At 42.1% G+C, this 19,034-nt stretch overlaps 1 protein-coding gene across 2 annotated transcripts in view; it reads left to right on the top strand.

Annotated features, from left to right (window-relative positions):
* FAM227B (family with sequence similarity 227 member B) overlaps positions 1-19,034 on the top strand; it is a 360,605-nt gene that overhangs the window by 28,399 nt on the left and 313,172 nt on the right. The window lies entirely within an intron of this gene.

Here is a 19,034-nt window from a genome sequence, read left to right as displayed (position 1 = left end):
CTTTGTGGCTAGGACCTGCCCTTAGGGTGCAAGAAATGTAAACTACGTCATTCCAATAATCAGAGTGGAACAACCTGTACACTATCTTCCCTTCTTCCGTGGTTATCCCAGATCCTCCTGAAGATTCAAAATGGCCAGGAAGATCAAATGGTCTTAATTCCTAACCTAGGGGAAAATAATATACGTATGTAGCAATTGATTACATGACTGCTGAATCGTGATAACTTCATGTACAACATTGTAGTATGTTGTAATTAATTTATCGCGACACGTTAAACAGTGTTACTGCTTGTTACACCTATATAGTTGAGATTGTTGAAAGATTTCTGTTAATAGACCATCTTTATTTTACTCATTTGTTTTAGTCCATACATATTCCGCAGCGCTGTAAATCATAGGATCTTGTCCCCATCAGGGCTCACAGTCTAAATATACCTATTAATATGTTTTTTTTTCGATTGTGGAAGAAAACAGGAGTATCTGGGGGAAATCCACACAAACCCGGAGTGAACATACAAACTCCATGCAAGTGTTGTCTTTGGTCAGACTTGAACTGAGGACGGCTATGCTTCAAGGCAACAGTGCCAAGTATTCATCTTCACATGGAACATGGAGTTACTTTGATTTTTCCTTAGTTCCTTTTTAGTGTAGATTCACCTTTCGGGGTTTGGTCATTAAGCTGGAGTGGTTGCAGGCCATGACATGGCAGAGTTTATCCTAGTTTAAATAGGCAAAGCATGCCTTTCCAAAGTTTTCCCACTGTTGCACTGGACTTGTTGAGGTCTGTAATTGACTGCAGCAGCCTGTGCCAACCTGCAGGAGGCAGACTTGTAGCCTGTGAAGAGAGCATGGATGGGGTGAACACCGAGTTGGCGCTGGCGCTGAGGGGAGATAGGATGGGTGAGTATAGTCTAGTTTATTACTTTTTTGTATGGCTAGCATTTAAAAAAACAAAACTCTTTTTAAGACTAAATATCATATATGTTGGCATTTGATATCTATCTGCTGTTTTATGTTTGGCTATTTCCCTGAGGGCTTGTGCATACAACCGTATATCGGCCGGGTATTCACGGCGTCTCTCTCTGCAGGGGGTGGAGGCTGGAAGAGCCGGGAGCAGTACTCTCTGCCCCCTCTCTGCCTCCTCTCCACCCCCTCTCTGCTCCTCTGCGCTATTTGCAATGAGAGGAGGTGGGACGGGGGTGGGACCAAGTTCCGTGAATTAGCTCCACCCCCATCCCACCTCCCCTCATTGCAAATAGTGCAGAGGGGGTGGAGAGGGGGCGGGAGCACAGAGCACTGCTCCCGGCTCTTACAGCCTCTTCCCCTGCAGAGAGAGACGCCGTATATCGTCCGGCGTAAATACGCGGCCGATATACGGTCGTCTGAATAAGCCCTTTTCCTGTATTTGTTGTTCATGGCAGTATTTGCCTGTTTCCTTTTAAAAAAAAAAATTTCAGTAAAGTAAAATGGTTGAAAAAAAAGGCATTTAGGTGATTGTTGTCTGGCTCATGTAGTTAGATTGTGTATGGACATCCGATTATGAAACTTAAAGGGGTTGTCCCGCGAAACAAAGTGGGGTTATACACTTCTGTATGGCCATATTAATGCACTTTGTAATGTACATTGTGCATTAATTATGAGCCATACAGAAGTTATTCACTTACCTGTTCCGTTGCTAGCGTCCTCGTCTCCATGGTGCCGTCTAATCTTCAGCGTCTAATCGCCCGATTAGACGCGCTTGCGCAGTCCTGTCTTCTGTCTTCTGAATGGGGCCGCTCGTGCCAGAGAGCGGCTCCTCGTAGCTCCGCCCCGTCACGTGTGCCGATTCCAGCCAATCAGGAGGCTGGAATCGGCAATGGACCGCACAGAAGACCTGCGGTCCAACGAGGGTGAAGATCCCGGCGGCCATCTTCACAAGGTAAGTAAGAAGTCACCGGAGCGCGGGGATTCGGGTAAGTACTACCCGTTTTTTGTTTTTTTTATCCCTGCATCGGGTTTGTCTCGCGCCGAACGGGGGGGCTATTGAAAAAAAAAAAAAAACCGTTTCGGCGCGGGACAACCCCTTTAATCAAATGTTATAAATGGATGGGTTTTCTTTCAGCTACATAGTATTTCAAAACAGTTAATAAAAGAAATTATTATATTCTTCAGGTTTTTTTTTAAACTCTGTACTTTAAACTGGGCACTTAAGTAATAAACATAATGCACATTCTTTGTGTGACTAAAGAATTTTACTGCATGTTTATTTATTTGGTTTAGTTTCTTCTTTCATTGGACTCTAGCATGTTAATATTCCAGACATAGTGAGATCTTAATAGGATTGTGGTTGGTATGGCAGATCATGCTTAGGTATTGGTGGAAGTATAGGAGTGCAGCATTAGATTTTCTAGCCTGGCAGACTTGCAGGCAGCTCTACGAACATGATGGGAGACAATACGTGTTAGAAGTACTCTCCAAAATGAAATGATAGTCACTAAATCTAATAAATATGTAATTTACTGTGAGACAGGCTCTTTAATGCTGAATAACTTTACTTTGGATAAAGTACAATTAAGCCAGGACTGAGCGCCAATAATCTTGTGCAATGGATACTGAATCCGATAAATAAGGCAGAAGAAACTGTAATTACTGCCAGCTGTGAAATGGCTGGAACCATTATCAGGATTGGGCTTTCGGAGCTGGTAGTGGCTAAATCCAGCTGGGTCTCTGCTATTGCATAAAATAGCTGTAATGTGACTCAGGCTGCAATGATATTTTTTAACCCATTCTCTAACAATTACAACAAACCGATAAAATGATTTATATATGTATATGTGTGCAATTAACTCTTTCCAATCAACTGTCTGACGTCTTAAGACATTATGATTTAAGGCTGTACAGCTCCGATGTTGGAAGACGGCTGTCTGGGTTCTTTTACTGTGCGTTGCCAGCCTCTCTGCTGTCGGAGCGTCACCTCATGCAGTACTGGCTTTAGCCAGCAGATAGCGCCATTTTATAACGGCAGAAAAAGAGTAAGCCCCCTAGGAAAGCCAGGATACAAATTGGATTGGAAAGGGTTAAAGGGAATACGTCAACACCTTTATGCTGCCTTCAGTGATGACAGATTCCCTTAGTCATAGTAGATATTAGCTGATTTTTATAGTGTACTACAATTTGTTCATTCATACCTGCTTTGTTGCAGTTTTATATTACTTTTTTTTAAGTGGCTTCAGAACACAGAAACAAAATGACCCTTAATTTGATGGGTTTGAAATCTTGTTTGGTCTGACTATTGCCTGAATTTCCTAGTCTGGTTGTTCTCAGTGAAACTTGTTATGAGACAGTTGAATATTAGACAGGAACACCATGGGAGGTCAATTAAAAATGAAACAAACAATAAATCAGGATAGAAGGGGTGCAGAAAATTAATACACTGACTTCAGGATTTTTTTCTTTTGTACTTGGACAACAGTCTTATTCTTTATTTGTTGAGGGTAGCTAAACATTCATGTGCTTTTAGCATAAAGCATTTGCAATCTATATATGTGTTTTTTTTAAGACCAAAAAGCCTGTTGGCCAGCTAATGTAGTTTAGTAGGATTTTACTAAAGTGTGAAATGGTACCCGCTGTATGATGCTGCATTTGATTTGTTAGGCAGAAAGTAGGTATAGTGGTAGTATTAGACCGCAATCACACTGACACCGATTCTGTGTCAATGTCGTCTCTCATTCATTTACCTATGGCATGGATTTTTATGTGTGTGGATTTCAGATTTGCATAATGGAAAAGTATATCATTTCTTAATGTAAAATCGCACATTGTATTTTTGCATGCAAATTAGATCCATGAAATGAGTCTAAGCCACGTGTGGAAAAACAAAAACAAGACAAACAGCACACAGTTCAGACTAGGCGTCTGCACACCTGCAGATGGAAGGGAATTCAGGCATCCGCTCACCTACGGACGGAAAGGAATTCAGACGTAAAGCAAACAGAACATAGTTCACACTAACCTGGCATCTGCACACCAACAAGCAGACGGAAATTCAGAAACCAGAAACACATGCATGCAGATCATCACCAGGGTTTTGACAGGAGATATGTATAATGATCAGCCCCATCTAGCAAGATGGGCTGGTATTTATGTGCACAGGGTACTGGTGCATTATGTCTCCACCAGTAGAATGGGTGGAGACCTGGGTTGTGTGGCCTTAGTTAGAGTGCACGCCCACAGCTTGTGATTGGCTGCTCAATACATTCTGGACTAGGGGTATGGAAGAAGCAGCCTGTCGCACCAGGACAGTTGGCTGGCCAGCTAATGCTGCCTGACCGTGCTAACGTAGGCAACAGTGCTGAAAGCTACTGCTAGAACTCTGGCCGCCGAACACTACAACTGTGCAAGCTGCTATACTAATCCCGCAACGGATGCTGATGCAGCTGTCTCTGCTGAGCTGGAAACTGGTGTAATTGGATCTGTGCTGCAGGTTACCAGCAGAACGGATCTCTCAACCACTGCCAGCGTTTTCTTTGCCGGAAAGGTCCTGGAAGCGCCTTAGTTGCCCTCCACATAGTTAAAGGCGCTCCAGCTGAACAACAGCTGTCAGCGCTCACCACAGCTGAGCACCACAGTGCAGAATGGGGTGCTGCTCACATGTCAGCTGCTATGGGGCAGCTGTCGGTCCTCGCCACAGCTGACCACCACAATGCAGAACGGGGTGCTAATGACATGAAAGGTGCTATGAGGGCGTTATGTGGGTGCCTTATCACTCTGGCCGACCAACCCATGTCTCAACACCTAGTTCCGGTGGAGACATAATTTACCAGTGCCTGTGCACAGACCCCAGGTGATTGGCTGGCTTGAGCAATCTACACAATCAGCCAGCCAAATCAACCCGCAGTGCTCCTTAAAGTGCTTAGAACTACAAGACCCAGGAACAAGCTTTGTCACAGTGACCCAAAGTACACAAGTAAATCAAATTAAAATTGGTTGAAAAAATTTTGTGATTTGGAATGCCTAAAGGCCCATTTACAGGAGCAGATAATTGCTCAAAGATCACTCAAACGACAGTTTGAGCAACAGCTTTGAGCGATCATTTAGCAAAAAAAATAATTGGTATTTAAGTAGCTACTCAGCTACTTAAGTACCAATTATGTATGTAAATGAATCCTTCACTGAGCACAGGCTGATAGCCCCAGGCTATTCTCTGTGCTCAGATCCTTTGTTCTCCATGGGGAAACAATGCTATCAGCACTCCCCCCCCCCCCCCCCCCCCCCTGGGGAGAACGACTAATAAAAGTGATTGTTAAAATCAAGTGAGCTTGATTGTAAGGATCAGCCAAAAGTGCCTGAAATGCGGGTGCGATAATCGTCCATTGTAAATGGGCCTTAAGTTCTAGCATTAACCATATCCACATGCTATTGTATGCAAGGCATTCCAGAAATGTTCATGAACTGAAATATTTGCAGGGAGGAATAGTTCAAAATTGTCACTCAATGTTGTGCAAACCTATTGGTGACTACAGTAAACATAACCCATTGACAGTAAGCAAAGAAGACTGCCACTTAGCAGATGCAAAGTTTCAAGAGCAGAATCTAATGGAGGTTGGTGTGGAGGAGTGCAGGAGGGGGAGGGGTAACATAAAAAAGAGGAGGTGCAGTAGAGTCAGACGATCCATGGCTGCAAGGCTATGCAGCTAGCTTTGCTGATCAGAGGGGATAAGTTCTTTTTAAGACTGCAACACATGGCCCAATCATATGATTGAGCTGATTATCAGGCCATATAGGGAGCTGAACATCTCTGATATTTAAAAGAGCTTATCTTTGGTCACTGTAAATTTGCTACATGTTGTAAAAATAGTATCTGATTGTTAAGACTAAATATCTGACTGCCAGCACAGCGAGAGTTCTGTTGGCAGCCCTGCATCTCAGTGAGAAACCTTGTCAGTTTAATAAGTATCAAGATCTGAAAAGATGGTCATTCCACACATAAAACAGAAACAATTTTCACATGGAAAAGTGTTCATATTCTTGACACGTCAGAGTAACGAAATACTCCTTTTCACCATAACTAAGTCGTGTTTCACATATCTATATTCTCATCTTTCAATAAATCTAGCAGATCACTTGACCTCTGAAAAATATCAGTCCACCTATTCTGTCTACCTGCCTCCTTTTTGGCCCCTGCAGTCTAAAGCCACTCCTTGGTCTCTGTGCTTTTTTTGCTTCTACCCACTCTTGTCTATTCCATTTGCAAAATTACGTTTTACTATAGATCTGTGTAGCCCAAAAATGCTATCTTCTATAGGATGTTTTGTAGCTGATAGCATAATCCCATCAGTAGTCATGCAAGCAAATGTCACCTTTTCTTTTAAGGGTGCTTCCCTCCAGAGACAATATAATGGGAGTTGTAGTCCCGAGGAGGAACTGCAGGGGGGACAGAGATTAGAGACGTATTTACTACTATTGTTTTTTTATAAAACCACCAACATTGAAATTGCTCTATGGGATCTTGGAATAGCTGTCTATTCAGGGGATTGAAAAGTTGTTTAACTCCTTAGCGACATGTGGCATACATGTATGCCAGTGCCGCCAAGGTTTTAGTGCAAACTGACGTACATCTGTGGCACTTATGCTTTGCCCTCATGCTTCGGCTTAGGTTGCAGTTGACAGACGAATTGCCGCTGCAGCTGCCGGGATTGGACAGCGGCATTTATGGTGTTTGAAGAAGGAGAGAGCTCCATACTTCACCCCATTGGTAAACCTACAATCGGATTGCCAAGGGTAGCCATGGCAGCCAGATACCAAAACATGGCCTGCTGGTCTGCGATGTACTGTGGCATGTGCTGGTCATCGCTGACAGTAGGCGGGGGTGCCACTAGCCTTTCTGCTGCCTGGGGCAAACCGCAAAATAGCACCAGAGCGCCCCTTTCCAAATTAAAAAGCGTTACTTCACTTATGACAGAGAAAACAAAATTGTATTTTTCCTATAAATATTATGTATATGTACACAAACAGACAAAGTAGCAGGAACAGAGAATGGCACTCTGCTCCTGCACTGTCTCCCATTAGTAATAAATAGCCGTACTGTCCCCCTTGTAGTAATAAATGACCATACTGTCCCTCTGTAAAATTGAATAGCCGTCCTCTCCACCTTGTAGTAATAAATGGCCATACTGTCCTTCTGTAAAATTTAATAGCCATAAAGTCCCCAGTAGCAATAAAAAGCTGTACTGCACCCCTCATCTGCCAACTTTGCAAACTTCAGGACTAGCCTCGCTGGTTCTCTTCCCTTTATCGCTTCTAACTGTCACCCAACTAGCTGTCTGCTCCCCCTGCTTTTCCGTACTACCAGCCGCCCCAGCGCAGTGAGCAGCAAACTCCTTTCCATGTTGTCAATGGCTTTCAGTGTTGCCAGTTGCTAATTTAGATCCACGATTTGGGCTTCCAAATGTGCGACGTGCACGCATCTTGTGCAACAGTATGCCCCCTCAATCGGCTGATCACAGACCGCATACATCGCACAAGTAGCACAAGGAGCTCATCCTAATAGGGATCTACAATTTACTTGTGGAAGTAGTAAAGATAGACTAGCTTACACGCCAAATGTGCCTCCACCCACACGTTTTAAAAAAAATTAATTAACTTTTTTAAATGTTCACACACTTACTGCTTGCTCTCAATCAGTCATCCAATTCCGCTTCACTTACACTGCACTCACACCCGAGCGCTTACTGACGGGCACTCGCACAGGGCCGCACACACACAGACACTTACTGACAGGCACACACACACAGAATATACTTATCAGCCTTTAGCAGCAGCAGACTCCTCTAAAGCAGCCGATGACATCACCCTCAGACTCGGCATTGGGACCTCTCTGGCCTGATGCCGCTCTGGGAACTGCTCCACTACTTCTGCTAGACGGATCCTTCAGTGGGCAATCCTCCAGCAGCTCCCTTGGTCTCCTTTGGTTCCCAAAACAAAATTAAATCCAAAATTCACCATTTTCCCAATAAAGCTCCATTTTCCTTTTGGAAAAGTGCAAACAGCCCAAAATTTGATGGAAACATTCGTAACAAACCGCTACCACAAATATATTGTGTTCTTTTATGCCATATGGTGAATGCTGTTAAAGGAAGAAAATATTAGAATTGCTGTTTTTGATCATTATACCTCCCAGAAACAAAATAAAGATATTAAAAACTTGCACCTCAAAAATGGTTCCAATGAAAATATTAAATTATCGTGCAAAAAAGCAAGCCCTGGCTCAGCGCTGTAGAGAAAATTTTTTTTAAAAATGTCAAAATTTGGTATTGCCACAATTGTACTGACCTCTAGAATAAGAATAATACCGGTATATCTTTTAAAATGCATTGTGAACCACGTATGTAAAAACCCAATGTCAGAGTGGTTCTCAAAAACAATAAAAAGTGATCAAAATTTATATGCCGCCCAAAATGATACAAATAAAAACATCAGCTTATGTTGCAACAAAGTAAGACCTCTGTAAATGAAAAAATAAGTTATCGTTCTTTAACCCCTTAGTGACGGAGCTTTTTTGCTTTTTTCCATTTTCGTTTTTTCCTCCCTTTTAAAAAATCGTAGCTGCTTTATTTATTCATCGATGTTGCTGTATGGGGGCTTTTTTTTTGCGGGATGAGTTGTATTTTTCAATGGTTGTATTTATTGTACCATATAATGTACTGAAAAACTTTTTAAAAATTCTAAGCGGAGAGAAATGGAAAACAAACGACATTCCGCCATCTTTCAGTGCTTCTTACGGCGCACAAACTGCAACAAAAATGACCCGGTAACTTTATTCTATGGGTCAGTACAATTACTACAATACCAAACTTATAAAGTTTTTGTTTTTTTTGCTGTACTACTTGTATTTTTTTATAAGATATTTAATTTTTAAAAATTATGTTCTGTGTCCATTTTCTGCGCACAATAACTTTTTTATTTTTCTGTTGACATAGTTATGTGAGGGCTCATTTTGTGCGGTATGTCCTGTTGTTTCTGTTGGTACCATTTTTGCATACAATTGACTTTTTGATCGCTTTTTATTACATTTTTTCTTGGAGATAGGGTGACCAAAAAAGTGCATTTCGGGCATTCTTTTTTTTTTCCTCGGACCACGCTCACTGTGTGGGGTAAATAATACAGTAGTTTGATAAATCAGACTTTTACGGACGCATCGATACCAAACATGTATTTTTGGTTTATTATTTTGATTTTTGTATTGCAAATATGGCAAAAGGGTTTTTGGTTTTTTCTCTTTTATTACTTTGTTTTGTTTTTTTTAAATTACAAAAACTTTATTGATATTTTTACACTTTCTTTTAGTCCTCTAGAGGACTACAACCAGCGATGCTTTGATCGCTATTGCATTACGTCATACTGTTTTTTGACAGGCAGTCTATCAAGCCACCCCACGGCCTCCTGCTGCCATGACAGCTGCATGGCTCCCCCGATCTCACCGTGGGAGGGGGGACCGTACGGGACCCCAGAACATCGTTCCAGGGATTTAAATGCCACTGTCAGAATTCACAGCGGCATTTAAAGGGTTAATAGCCACGATCGGCCGAGCGTCTGATCGCGGCTATTGCCTGTGGGTGGCAGCTGTAATAAACAACTAATGCCCGCGCTGTTTGGAGGGAGATAGCGGTGCTATCTCGCTCCATACACGTCCTGCAACAACAGGACGTAAAATCACTATAGGGCCGTGACTAAGGGGTTTAATATGGCGATGAAAACCTTTTTAGAACAAAGATAATAAAACATAAAAACCTATATAAATTTGGTATCACCATAATCATACTGACCCGCAGAATAAAGCTAACATATCATTTATAGCATGTAGTGAATACAATAAAAATTAAACCAGTACAATCACGGAATTATTTTTTTTTCCCGATTCCCTCTCAAAAAATTATAAAGCTCTTATGTACTTTACACAGTACGTGCTCACATTATAAACTGACATGCCAGTAAGACTCCAAAGAATACTATTTATTATTCCCATAGAAGAATACTAAAGAGTGCACTTTCCAAATTCAAGTTAGTTTTGGGGGTTACACTGTATTGGTACCTCAGAGGCCCTGTAAATGATGTCTTTCCCCTCTGAGCCCTGCCACGTCTACATCTGGGATGTTTCTGTACTTGTGAGAAATTGGGTAGCACGTTTTGTGCTGCTTTTTCCCATATGGCCCCTTGTGAAAATAAAATATTGGGGGCTAAAACTGTTTTTGAAAAATGTTTACATTTTTCATGTTCATGGCCCAATGTTAACAACTACAACTAAACAACTGTGGGGGCAAAACGCTCACTGCACTCCTTAATGATATTTTGAGGGATCTAGTTACCAAAATGGGAGTCACTAATGGGTGGTCCACAGTTTTGGGATTTTCAGAGGCTGGCAAATACGACGATAGCCTCTAAAATGATTCCAGCAAAATCTGCATTCCAAAAGCCAAATAGCGCTCCTTCCCTTCTGTGCCCTCCAATGTTCCCAAACAGCAGTTTAAATCCACATATGGGGCATTTCCAGTCTTAGGGGAAATAAGGTAACATGTGAGGTGCTTTTTCTTCTAATGCCCCTCATTAAAAAGGAAAAATTGTGGCCAAGCCTCAAAACATTCATTATACACCTTTATGAATTCCTTGAGAGATGTAGTTTTCAAAATAGTATCTTTTGAGGTATGTTTCTTATATCTTGGCACTTCAAGGCCCTTGCAAACCTGAAATTGAGCCAGGAAAATGTCTAAAGCAAAAGGGAGGTCCCAAAATCCACAAGGTGCTCCTTCGTTTCTGAGGCCTGTGTTTAAGTTATGGTGCGCACTAGGGCAATATGAGGGATTTTTCTAAAAAAAAATGCAGATTCAGGGTTATAAATATACTGAGTTTTGTTTATCTGCTAACTCTTGCTGTGTTACAGAAACAAAACATGAAAGTCGGCAAAAAAAAAAAAATGAAATTTTCAAATTCCTGTGAAACACCTAAAGAGTTAACCGACTTCATAAATGCCATTTCAAAAACTTTTAAGGGGTGCAATTTTTGAAATGGGATGATGTATTGGTGTTTCAAATATATAGGCCTATCAAAGTGACTTCAGTACTAAATTAGTCCCTTAAAACATAGCTTTTGAATATTTTCTTTAAAATTAGAGAAATTGCCACTATACTTACCAGCTTTGTGACATTCCCAAAAGAATTAAAAGGATGCTTAGCATCATTTTCTAACATCAAGTTTAACATATGGTAAATGTTATTTATTAACTTTTTGTGTGGTAGAAGTATCTGTCTTACAAGCAGAAAAATTATGAATTTTTTGAAACCTTTCTATAAATTAAGAATTAAAAAAAAAAAAAACTTAAAACATATCTACCAGAATTTATTACTAATATAAAGTACGATATGTCACAAAAAAAAAATCTCGCAATCACTTGAATGAGTAATCCAATTCCAAAATTGCTACCACATAAAGTGACACATCGAAATTAAAAAATTGGACTGTGTCCACAAAGCAAAAGCTGGCTACAACTCCAAGGCATTGTTCTACTGAGCAGTTACTGCTCAGATCCTGCTTTTGCATATTCTGGTGCCATTTTTCCCTAACCGATGAAATGTAATATATAGCACAACGCTAGTGCTATTTTCAAGCAGAATCTGTCGATCAGAAGGCGAAGCTCAAATAGATAGGGATGGAATTTCTTAGGCCTCATGTCCACTAGGAAATTCGGGCCCACGTGGATTCTCCATGCAGAATCCTGCAGCGAGTCCCTCCTTTCCCGCAGACAGGAGGCCTGAAAATAGCATTATACTTACCTGTCCGGACGCTGCAGATCTGCCCTCTGTCGTGGCCAGATCTGCTTTCTTCGGCCCGGCGGATGTGCTCCGCGCCTATAGGGTGTCCAATGCATCCCTATACATGCAGATCACATGTGTGGGTGACCGCTGTGGATATTTTCCCATGGACATGAGGCCTTAGAGTTTTCATCACTCACTACCAATTTCACCTACAGACACAATCCACTGGTTTGATGAAGGTTTGGAATCAGACCAAAACATCACAATTTGATATTTTGTAGATTGTTTTCAATAAATTTTCATCTATTTGACCATCACTTTTTGAGTGCTGAATTCTTCTTGAAAATGACATGTCATAGATGCCATTTCTGTGGTGTGGCAGTGACTTTAAGGCAGATTTACACATAGCCGAAATGCTGCGGAATTTCCACAGTGGAAAATTCTGTGGAAAATTTTGCAGCATTTCTACATCCAAAACAGAAGAAAAATCCTAACCGTCAGTGCAGATTATGACTCAAAATTAGCTGCACTTCCTGGTGATGCGAAACTAACCAGTGGTGCTGCGTTCACTAGAGTGAAGAAAGCGCAGAGCGTGCAAAGACTTCGGAGGGGATTTAAATATAAGCCCTTCCCTGAAAATCAACCCTAGCTGGTTTAAAGAATATATATATACTCACCTCTCCGCCACTGTCAGGGTTCAGGCACGTCTTCCCTGCTTGGTTCCCGGCACTGTAGTGAAGCTCTTTCACCAGGCGGGGATTTAAAATCCCCACCTCCTGAAAGGGATGCGTCTGATTGGCTGAGCGCTTAGCCAGTCACAGGCAGCGCTCAGCCATTCATTGAAGGCCAGCTGAGTACTGCTGGTCACCGCGCTTGGCCAATCACAGGCAGCGCTTAGCTGTCATTCAGTGAATCACTGAGCGCTGCCTGTGAGTGGCTGAGCGCTCAGCCAATCAGATGATTCCCTTTCAGGAGGCGGGGATTTTAAATTCCTGCCTGCTGAAAGAGTTTCAGTACAGTGCCGGCAAGCCAAGCAGCTAGACGTGCCAACCCCCGACAGCGGCGGAGGGGTGAGTGTATATATATTTTTAATTTTTTTTACACAAGCTAGAGATGATTTTCAAGGAAGGGCTTATATTTAAAGCCCTATCCCGGAAAATCACTGCAGGGGTTGCCTGCATCCCATTGCTTTCAATGGGCCTGCTGACAACAGCGTCATCCCCATTGAAACTAATGGGCAGGCAGCTTCGTTCACGTGCTTTTTTGCACATCCATGTAGTGCTATTTGGCACGCACATATGCACGTGCAAAACAATGGTCGTGTGAATGAGGCCTTACTGTGTTCACCACCACCACATACTCAGGCAGAGAGTTCAATAGGTTCACCACTCTTACAGTAAATAACCCCCTTCTATGTTGGTGTAGAAACCTTCTTTCCTCTAGACGTAGAGGATGCCTCCTTGTTACAGTCACAGTCCTGGGTATAAACCGATGATGGGAGAGATCTCTGTATTGTCCCCTGATATATTTATACATAGTTGTTAGGTTACCACTCAGCCATCTTTTTCTAAACTAAGTAACCCCAATTTTGATAACCTCTCTAGGTATTGTAGTCTGCTTATTCCATTTATTACTTTAGTTGCCCGCCTTTGTACCCACTCAAGCTCTAATATGTTTTTCTTTAATACTGGTGCCCAAAACTGTACACAATAGTCCATGTGTGGTCTGACCAGCGACTTGTAAAGAGGAAAAACAATGTTCTCGTCATGTGCCTCTAGACCTCTTTTGATGCACCCCATGATCCTATTTGCCTTGGCAGCAGCTGCCTGACACTGGTTGTTCTAATTAAAGGGATTTTCCAGGGAGAATAATATTGATGACCCATCCTTAAGATAGGTCATCAATAGTTGATCGGTTGCGGTCCATCGCTCAGGACCCTGACTGATCAGTGGATTGTGCACCCACTGACAGCGCCACAAATACACAGAGTCACAGCGGAATTCCCTGCTCCAACCTCTGTAAAGTAGCAGGTTCTTGTAACTGCAGACACGGCTCCCATTTATTTCAAGCCCCATTGAAAAGAGATGGAGAATGCCGCGGACTTTTGCCACAGCTGTAGCAGGAGTTTCCTTTATCCCCGCGGGGAGTTTCCTTTATCCCCAGCTGTGGCAGAAGTCCGCGGCATTCTATCCCATTGCTTTCAATGGGATTGGCACTGCTGCCGATCCCATTGAAAGCACTGCTTTCTGGCAAGCCCCGCAGTATGATTATCAGGCAAGGGATTAAAATAGAAGCCCTTCCCCGATAATCATCAATAAGTGGTAAAAAATTTTTTTTTAAATTACTCAGACCAGCCCTCTGGCTGGCTCCCCTGCACTGCTGTTAAGCTCTTTCAGCAGGCGAGATTTAAAAATCCCCACCTCCTGAAAGGGCTGTGCTGATTGGCTGAGGGCTCAGCCAATAACAGCTAGTGCTTAGCTATTGACTGAGCACTCAGCCAATGACAGAAAGCCCTTAGCTATTCATTCATGAATAGCAATATCTTAGCTAGTGGGTGTCCACCCTTAAACCTCTCATATTTTACCCACAATAGACGTTAGACGTACCGGCCCATAATTTCCAGGTTGGCTTTTTTAACCCCTTTTTGAATATTGGCACCATAGCTTAGATATTATTACTTGACGTAGTAACATGGGACTGTAAATCATATTTGGAGATTTCCCTGTTTAACAGTTTGATGTTGAACTCTATTATGTGCATTTAAACCAATTCTTTTACTGACACTTGGTAAATCAAGAGTCCTTCATATGGCAAATCACCTTTCTAGGTCATTTTAACTGAATTGTGAATTAGATTACACAATATATTAATTTATAATTACAATCAGCACTGAGGGAATGTCATGTGACCGGCGTGATGACGCTGGAAAATTGAGACACACCTCCAATATGGCCGCGGCCACTGAGGAACATGCAATGTAAGTGACTCTTACACTATATATATGTAATGATCATACTGTCTTGTTATGGCTTGAGAAAGGTGCCTGTGCGCACTGAAACGCGTTGCCCATTATTTTACTGAAGTCTGAGAATAAAAGGTGTTATTGTTTCATCTCGTATACGTGTGGAAACATCTATTTGGAGACATCACTTCAAGGAGGGGGCTCATGGTCATCATACCCCCCTCCTCCCCAGTAAGTGTAACTCCTATGCATTTTCCTTGACAGATTACTATTTGTGGATGCGCACTATTTTGTGAGCGCAGAAAATATTCTTGTTTGCTGATAGCTTTTTTTTGCATAACATTTTTATGTTTTTGTTGACCTAGCTGTGTGAAGGCTTGTTTTTTTGGGGCTATAAGTTGTATTTTTCAATGGCTCTATTTAATGTACCATAATGTAATATATTGGCGAACTTAAGAAAACAATTTTGTAGGGTGGAGTGGAAGGAAAGCAATTCTGCCACTGTTAATTTGGGTTTCGTTTTAACAGCGTTCACTGGTGCAGTAAAACTTACATGCCAACTTTAGTCTGCGGGTAGAATCAATTATGGTGATACCAAGTTTATGTCATTTATGGTATGTTTTAAAACTTTTACAAAATAACTTAAAAATTGCTTTGTTTTGTCATATATATTTGTCATATAATTGTCTAGTCATATTCACAACTTTTGTTTATGTTTTTTATTAGGCCTTGTTTTTTCGCAAGGTGACTGTAATAGCCCCTTCAGTATTAGGGTTCATGTCCACGGGCGTTTTGCATTGCGTATGGGTGGCGATTTCATACACAACCCCGCAGTGAGCGTGCATGACCACATGCGTGTGATACGCGGGCTTGCGCAGTACATTTGCAGCCATATGCAGTCTCTGACGGCAGACCTGATATTTACAAACACCTGTAAAACACTGCGGGAAACCCATAGCGTTTTTCTGATGCGGCTGTGTACATGAGGCCTTAGGTGTCATGGTTGCAATTGGCTAAACAGCTAAGGGGTTCATTGGATATGATCCTGATCTTCTATTTTAGCTGTTGCAGGCGGCTGTCAGCATGTTCGTGTTTTCTGAAGCTCACTAGTCAGCTTTGCTGTGTATATAGGTACATGATGAGCAGAATATCTCATCGTAGAAAGTGAGCGTGCTGGAAATCTACACAAGGCAGGATAGCAACACGTTATACAATATTTAGTTAAGACTTTGAATACATCTTCCCTGGTCTCCATTTTCTGGAGATTGGAATAATCCATGACATTCCTCTGTCAACTGACTCCTCTGCCATAAAGTGCACACACACCCTGCTGTACTGACTATACAGAAAATAATGAAAAGTATTAGGTCTCTCCAATATGGCAGTCCCAAGGAAAGCTTATATCAATAAAAAATTAGTAGCTACAACAAAAAGGAGCAAACACATTTATCATTTATAAACAAGGCCCAACCCAGTATGTATATGTACTGATCCCCGCTCTTAACCCCTTGCATGCTGCAATCTATGTTCATTTTATCGCCTACTTTGTGAGGTCATTGGCCAATAGATTGCCTTGGCAACCAGACACCAGTCAATGGATTTGCCTTGGCAGAAGTACCGCAATGCGTTATCTGAGTGACCATAAGACTTTTGCGATAAATAGTTGTGCGATCTGATCACGGGCAGCAGCGATGCAAAATTATTCTCTAAAAAAAAACAAACATTGCTGATGCTCAAAAATTGGAGTAAACCCGATTTTCTCGCAGCAAAATCGCAATCACCTGTGTGAAGCTAGCTTTAGGTCCAAATAAGCCATGTCATTTATGCCCAATGTCCACGGGCGGATCTCCTTTACGGAATCCGCGCAAGTGACCGCAGATCAAGCCACCCATAGGTATACATCAGCGTCTGCAAGTGAAATAAAGCATGCAGATTTGATTTGCGGACCTTTGAAGTCAATGGAAGCCATCCGATCCGCAGCCTGCCTGCAATTGAATCGCGGACGGGTCGCTGATTCTGCGGGAAAGCAGGAGATTTTTAAAAAGACACTCTACTGCACGTGTGGTGCTTCTGCTCACATCTGCATTGAAGACACGGACTGGTAAGCACTCTCCTCGGCCAAGGGCAGGGTCGGATTCCAACCCGCCTGTAGACATGCTGCCTAAGGCTTCATGTCCACGGGCAAAAGAAGAATTAAAATCTGCAGCGGATTTTAACTCTTCTCCCACCCGCGGATCCGCACCCCATAGGGATGCATTGACCACCCGCGGGTAGATAAATACCCGCGGATGGTCAATAAAAGGGAATTTTTAAAAAATGGAGCATGAAAAAAAAAACGTGACATGCTCCATTTTCGTGCGGGTCTCCCGCGGGGATGGCTCCCGCAGGCTTCTATTGACCTAAAATATGAATAACTTACCCGCAGCGGACCAGGCACGTCTTCTCTTCTTCACGGGCGGATCTTTTTCCTTCGGCCCGGCGGATGTGCCTGGCGCATGCGCGTGGCATGCCGCTGACGTGCCGAGTACATCCGCCAACCGAAGAAAGAAGATGCGGCCGTGAAGAAGAGAAGACCTTCCCGGTCCACTGCGGGGGAGTTAATTCTTATTAATTCTTCTTTTCAACGCTCATGTCCGCAGGGCAGGAGGGACCCGCTACGGATTCTCCATGGACATGAGGCCTAAGAGGTTAAACATGTTGTCCACAATTAAAAAAACATTCTGCTTTCTTCCCAAAACACATGTTTACACATTCTCTGTAGTATTGTAGTAGTATTGTAGCCCATGGAGATGAGCTAAGCTGTAATGTCAGATACAAACCATTTTGTGAAGAAAGCAGACATGTTTTTCTAATTCTGGACAATTTAAATCTAATTAATAAAACTGAATTAAATGAAATACAGTAAATTACACATTCATTAAAAAAAAATAATTAGTCATACCAATGTTATTATTTGTTATGTATAAACAGGGTAGTAGAACTCCCGAGTTTACTAAATCATGTAACTGAAGATAGAATTCAGATAAACTAATGTTTAACTTAATTAGATTGGATTTTAATAATAAAATAAAGTCACTGTCCATATATAGTACTTTTTAGTTCTCCTTAGATACTGGACTATAATCTAAACTACATTCTGTACTACATTCCTAGTTATTTTTCCTTTGTACCTCTTGGCACATCTTCAATGCCTAAGGGCCCGTTCAGACGAGCGTGTTTTCGCGCGCATATACGCGCGCACAAAACTGCGCTCCTATTTAAAACTATGGAGTTCCTATGAATTGTTCACATGGGCGTGGTTTTACTGCGTGCGAACGCGCGCAGCAGCGAAGAAAGGACATGCGTGCCAGTTTGGTCCGTACTGCGCTGCTCTTAACATTGGCTCCTATGGAACACGCTGCACGCGAGTCCGGTCGTGTGAACGACCCAATAGAAAGCAATATAATTATTTTTTTTTTAATGCTAAAGCTAAATGCTTTTGTGTCTTTCCCTTTGCATAAAGCACTCCATGTTGTGTTCCGGATGTGTTTTGTTGTAAACACCAATAAACGATGTGTAGCCTGTTATATAAAGGAAGAAACTTAGTAATCAAAAGTTCGCTGGGGTGCCAAAGAAATCGTCTGTCTCATAACTATCAATACTTAAAATACTGGCGCCGTGTATACTGGCTGGGATGCTGATACAGCTCAAGGTATGAAGCGCATCTACCTGCGCTCCATGCAGCCAAAATCACATTTGCTAACACGCATATGTAAAGCACGGACCTTCGTACACGCGCATTTTGCACGCACGTTCAAACGCGCGCATTAGCGCATACGCTCGTCTGAACGGGCCCTAACAGTAAGGGCTCATTCGCACGGCCGTGATTTCACTATACAATATGCCCACGATGCACGTCCGCGTGACTTACTGTGAATAGAGTCAATGAAAGTACCCTAGCCCATTTGTTTCAAACTGATTGTATATCACATGTAATTGTTGTATTGTCTGTGTTCTACCATGCTTGAAAGCGCTGTGGAATAAGTTTGTTGCTATACAAATATAGATTATTATTATCATATTGATTTTCATTGATCCATTCACATTAGCGTATTTACATCGCATGTAAAAATGCACTTGAAAAAGATTGCAGCATGTTCTATTTCAGTGTGTATCTTGCACAAACAGCCTCATTGTTCTCTATGGGTAGGGCAGGCAACGCCTACATTGCGTATGGGCGGCGTTGCATGTGCAATGCCTCTATAAGACTGAGTGGAAATTTAAAAAAAAAAGATACCAGTCACACT

Source organism: Eleutherodactylus coqui, chromosome 2 (genome assembly GCF_035609145.1).
Source record: "Eleutherodactylus coqui strain aEleCoq1 chromosome 2, aEleCoq1.hap1, whole genome shotgun sequence".
In the NCBI taxonomy this organism is placed as follows: domain Eukaryota; kingdom Metazoa; phylum Chordata; class Amphibia; order Anura; family Eleutherodactylidae; genus Eleutherodactylus; species Eleutherodactylus coqui.
The sequence above is the reverse complement of the archived record's forward strand: the minus strand, read 5'-3'. Positions and strand labels throughout refer to the sequence as shown.